Source organism: Triplophysa rosa, linkage group LG18, assembly GCF_024868665.1.
Source record: "Triplophysa rosa linkage group LG18, Trosa_1v2, whole genome shotgun sequence".
Taxonomy (NCBI): Eukaryota; Metazoa; Chordata; class Actinopteri; order Cypriniformes; family Nemacheilidae; genus Triplophysa; species Triplophysa rosa.
This window is the reverse complement of record NC_079907.1, coordinates 19,656,698-19,662,697: the sequence shown is the minus strand read 5'-3', so window position 1 is coordinate 19,662,697 and position 6,000 is coordinate 19,656,698.

Sequence of the window (6,000 nt, the reverse complement as noted above, 5' to 3'; positions counted from 1 at the left end):
GACTAAAACTTCTGAATGACTATTACAAAACACCCAGAACCAGATGTACAGTATACACACAAATAATAACGCAATAGAGCTGCTGTGTTTACATGATGTTTGTTTGCATTTACAAGCACTTGAAAAATTGCATGGACAGTGAGAATACTGTTTAACCTCTGAAACACATTTCTCACGTTTATCATTTATTATGAGCATGCAAGGTTTGTTTTATGACATTTACCTTTATCAACTATTTAAAAGTTTCTGTGACATGAACAGAATATTCAGATATTATGTGACAAACCTTAAACTAAATGAAAATGAGAAAAGTTGTCTCAGCAATAAACACAATTATTACGCAACAGGAAAAAAACTAAATTAAAACAAAACAAAAATATATCAAAACTATATATACTGTACAGACAAATGACAAAATTGCTGAAATTTGATTAAATGAAAACAAAATAAAAAAACTACCTAAAAAACTCTTTCTAATGTGATTTAAACAAAGAAAAAACTTACATGTAAAACAAAATGATCACATGGTCTTAAAAAGATGGAACCTTTTATAGTTATATATGGTGAGTTGGGTTTAGCTAAAGTTATAGCCTCATCCCCTGCACCGCCGCCGCTGTGGATGTGTGTTACATATGTTTAACGTATCAGAAACTGAACTGTTATGTGATACATGTTCTGAGAGCTGTGTGAGGAAATCACATCACAATGTTTCAGACCGCTTTATACATTTATGACCCTCATCTTTCTCTCTCTCTCTCTCTCTCTCTGTGTGTGTGTGCGTGTGTGTGCGTGCGTGCGTGTGTGGCAGGAAACTGTAGGAGCTGTGAAAGACGTGATCTCACGCATAATTCGCTATAATCTTCTGATGTAATCTGCTAAATCTTCAAAGACCAAGAGAAAATGCAGCCTTTACATGAATTTCATTCATCATTTTTTTTTATCATTTAGCGGTATATATTATGCGTGGAAATGAATGAATGTATTGATTGTAGTTTTTATCTTCATGTACAAAGGATTTTCATCTTATTTTAAAATTATAAAAACGTTAAGGAGTATGGACAAAGTTAAATTTACTTCAGAAAACTACATTACAATTGAATTATATTAAATGATAAAATATGTAAGGAAAACAGCACAAAATAATAGGAAGTTTTTTATGTCACACTGATGTTATTTAGCTATATCAGATGCATGAATATATAGTTAGGTGTGTATTGTAGGCATTCAGATTGTTCTTTCCATTCTCTCTTCAACCCTCATACCCAGCTCCATCTATAAAGTGTGTTTCCAGTGGGATGTTTTCATCATCATCATCCCTTGTTGAACTTCACAGATGAGCTGTTGTCCTGATATACATTCATATACATACATTCAAAGACTGATATACATTCATATTTCCTCAGAAACATGTTTTTGTCATTACGTTTAATTGAGTCCTGTACTGACATCTGCACTGAAATCTTTCTGCTGTCACTATACAGGTCATCTGTCAATATCACATAAACCATTACAGTTTTTGCCCATTGCTTGAAAACTTTTTGCAAAACTTCGGCTCATTGTGTCAAAACTTTACACACAAGCACACAAGACACAACACTGCGAAATAAACCGTTCACATCTATGTCTAATTGAAACTATGCTATCAAAACCTAACAATCCTTTGTCAAAATGTCACTCTGATGACAAAATGATACACACTTGCATCATATGAATACACTTTCAGATTAGCAGAAACCCACTAGTGTACTTTATATAAAACACTGCAGTCTTTCATTTTCACTGTTTTTATTCAGTTCATCAGTTAGCATTCTGTGAAGATCAATGCAACACTTTCAGTATTTGTTGTTTTTTTCCAACAAAGGTTTTCACAACAACCAAAAATGAAAGTACTGAAAGGTTACAAATGACATCAACTCAATACTGTACATCACAGTACTATACTTTACAGTACAGTACAGTAAATGCAGTAATGCAAAAATAAAACAAAAAATACACTACTGTAAATACAGGCCAATTGTGCGTGGGTGGGATTATGGATCCTGCTGTCTGTGCCGTCTGGCCACAGGATCTCATCAACATCACAAGCGAGATTTTCTCCTGCTAAGCAACGGGGAAAACATCGCCTTGTGTGCCGAATCCATCCATGGATTGACCTTACCTCAATGTCTCCGCATGCCTCTTCCATTGCCTGTAGATCTCCAAGCGGAAAAAAATTCTTTGATAGGGTTTAGAAATGGCGAGTAAGGGGGCAAGTATACAACTTCGAATCGTCATGGTTGGTGAACCAGTCCCGGACCAGAGCAGCCCGGTGGAAACTAACATTATCCCAGACAACAACAAACCTGGGCTGCTCTGATCTGTCCTGTACAACTGCATCATGAAGTGCATCGAGAAATGTGAGTATATGTTGCGTGTTGTAGGGACCTAGTTTGGCATGATGGTGTAGTAGCCCTCAAAGGCTTATGGAGGCACACAATGTGATGTTTCCACTGCGCTGCCTCGGGACGTGAACAATTGCCCTTTGCTGGCAGTGATGCAGACAGGAACCAGAACCTTCGGAACCTTGTCAAAAACATACCTGTTTTCCAGTCTGAATGTCCTTATGATGGATGTAACTGTGAACCGGCTTAGATGTGGGTGGACTCTCTGCCCAGCTTCACTCATTTTCAGGCCATGATTTATCACATGGTCCACCAAAGTTGCTCTAATATCATCTGAAATATTGTTCTGTGCATAGCCTCTTCGACCACGTCCTACTCCTCTCTCTGTCTTCCTCTACCTCTACCTCTTGCTCTCCCTGCCTCCATGCTTGCAAAGTTCTCAAAATGGCCCAACTATTTGTGGCTGGCTGATTGGTGTTCAGTTTTGTAAGTAAGTATTTTCAGGTGTGTGTCTAAGTGTTTTCAATCACCCAATGTGTTTTGTATTTTGAATAGATGTGTTTTCCCAATGGTACCCATGAGATTTCATTTATGAACGAAGTGTCTTATGTATGAAATAGTGTGTAGTGTGCAGGAGCAAGCGTGTTGCAGAATTGCAACTAAAGTGCAAAGCAGCACTTTTGTTTAAAGTATGGTTACACTGTGTTTAAGTAACAAAAGCTTCAAGTTTTGTTACTTTGGTCTAAGCATGTGTCTATAGTGTTCAAGCAATGGGCAAAAACTGCAATCAACCATTTAGTCTCAACAATGTCATTCAATGCCTGTTTTGTTTAAATTGACTTTTTCTCATGAAACACAAAATGAGACGTTAAGCAGAATGTCTGAGCGTCTTCTCATACCAAAGCAACTGTACAGGAGTGAACATGACATATAGATATGATAGTTTTATATGCGTACAATAGGTTTATATAAAGAATAAAGTGCCATATACTTAAACTTACATTTTGCTTTTGTGTATAAATTGACATTCCAAATGTGAATAAAACAGCTTGGAAATTGTGAAAAGAAATAAAATCAGAATGATCTAGAATAGACTAATATCTCAAGTTCTCGAGAGAGAGAGAGAGAGAGAGAGAGAGATGAGTGGGCGAGCAGGTCTTTGTTCTCTCTGGACAAGACTAACAATGCTGAACAAACCTGCATGTTTCACACTCAATTGAATTTGCCTTTCAGATCATTACAGGTTTTTTCAACTGCCTACACACATTTTCAAAACGTTGCCTCTTTTTTCAAAACTTTACACACAAATCCAAGAATTGCACACACAAAATGCAAAACACATCTCTTGCAAAATGAAGCACTACATTCAAAACATCAAAAACACATTTCAAAAGCAAACATTTGTCTTCTGTTGCAAACACATTTACCATTATGTTATATTTTTGGATATATCATATACACACAGTTATTCAAAACCTAAAGCTCTTCTTTCATGAGCTCCTCTGTACATTTCTGTACAAGATTGAAAGAAATTGGCAGAGAGATGTTTAAAATTCACTGTAAAAACAAAAGCAAGATTGAAACCAAACGTTTTATTTCCTGTGTTTATTATTTTTTTGGTTGTGAATATTTCTGTACACAATACGAAAAAAATTTCTGGAGGACGCGATTTATTGTTGAGGGACTCACAGCATTTATGTTCACAAACATTGTGGATATGGTTGCGTATATTTCACGAATTCTAATAGCATTATTGGCCAAAACCAAATTCACGATAGCTGTCTCTTACTCTTTAGTGAACGTGATCTCGCCAAACTTGGGTTGCAGTTTGGACTTTGATTCAGTGTCAATATTCACGTCAAAGCCAGCTCTGTTTCATACAGTCCACACTGAAATCTCAGACGCCATTTAAACTCCATCACTAAACCATTAGAAGGACATCTGCTGTCTCGTCTCTGAGGGTTTTCCAAACTCCTGCATGTGACATGTGAAAACTCCTGCATGTGACACTTTCATTTGTTACACAAAGTACTTTCACAAATGTTCTCTATTCTCATACAAACATTATATCATGGTTTTGTATTCTAGTTATTCCACTGGGTCATGTGCAGTCATGTGGGGAAAACTGCATGTATCTTTTCACATGGAAACAGATGAGTGTGTGTTTACTGATGTGTCCTGGGATTTTACAAATCTATAATTTCTCAGTTCATATTCCTGTAGAATGAAGTGTACATATATACTGTATTAATAGAACTTGTCTAACTGTTTTCTTTTAACTTTAAGCCAAGACAAGTACAATCCAGGTGTGGCTTCCTGGAGCTCCGATGATCAAATCTGCTGTTTCCATGGAAATGTAAAGGGAAGAGAAACAGTCGACTGTTCAGTACAGACCAAATGTTCAGACTTTCTGTTATGAATTGTAATAGATTCATTCAGTATTAATTCAGTCGATTTATGTGAACTTCAGAACCATAAACACAGAAAAAAATCTAGACTCATCGGAAGTGTTGTGAAGCCTGAATGATGTACCACACAATCTCATGGCATTTCGTAATTTATCAGAATTTATCCAATCTCATTTGTATAAAGATGTAAAGATGCTAAATAAAGATACTACTGTAAGAAGTGTTTGTTTTTCTGCGATGACATGGAAGAACTATTCCGAGAGAAGAATGCAGAATCTTTACTTCCACCAAAAACCTTTTTTGTGAAAGTTAAAGGTGGAACCATACATCTTGACCACCGTTTAGGAATCGAGTCTAATAATCCAGTGAGACATTCATGTCTTGCTCTGGTGAGTAATGAAACGGTGCACAGCAGCTGTAAGAGGCCTGAGAGAGGCTGAAGAATGAGACGGGATTAAATGCAATGATGAAGTTCATTATAAGAAGCGGGACCCTCCTCTGTCCATCTCCTCCCACAGCTGTTCTCGGCTCTCTCCAGAAGAAATGAACACATTCCAGTGAAGAAAGCTCCCGTTTCCCAGACAAACCAGCTGTGTCTGTGCCCTTTATTTCCTATACAATCCGAACCAGAGATACATACACACCATTGAGTGCCCTACACGAGCGACAGACCAAAACACAACAGATCTCATTCTTGCAAAAGGGAAGCCTGTCAGACATTATAAGTTTCCACGCTCCGATTTTAGACTTTAGATGTTTAGCAGTCTTTAAATAAAATCTGGGAGAAAGGGCATTTCTGTGGGAAAATATCAAAACCAGTGACAGAGAAAAAGCCCCGTCACATGATGAGACACACAGGACTAAACAACAGAAATTGTATCAGTTTTGGGGAAACACATCAGAAGTTTCTAACATAACTAAGAGGTCTGAGTCTCCTGAGCAACATTCGAGCAATCAGTTCGCAGATCAAACCCAGTGGTCTGACGTAAGCATACATCTGACAGAGTATGACGATGATCGATGAATGTCAGTATATTTATGTGGACAGTGAGGTGCGCCTGCTGTGAAGTAGGATCTTCTGTGGGAGAGAACACACGGCTGAAGGTGAAAGGTCGGATCAGTGGCACGTCTAAAGAGGGCAGAAAGTCACGGAAACATCCCGTCACGGTTCACCAGCGGAAAATGATCACTTACAGATGTACTTCCCTCTT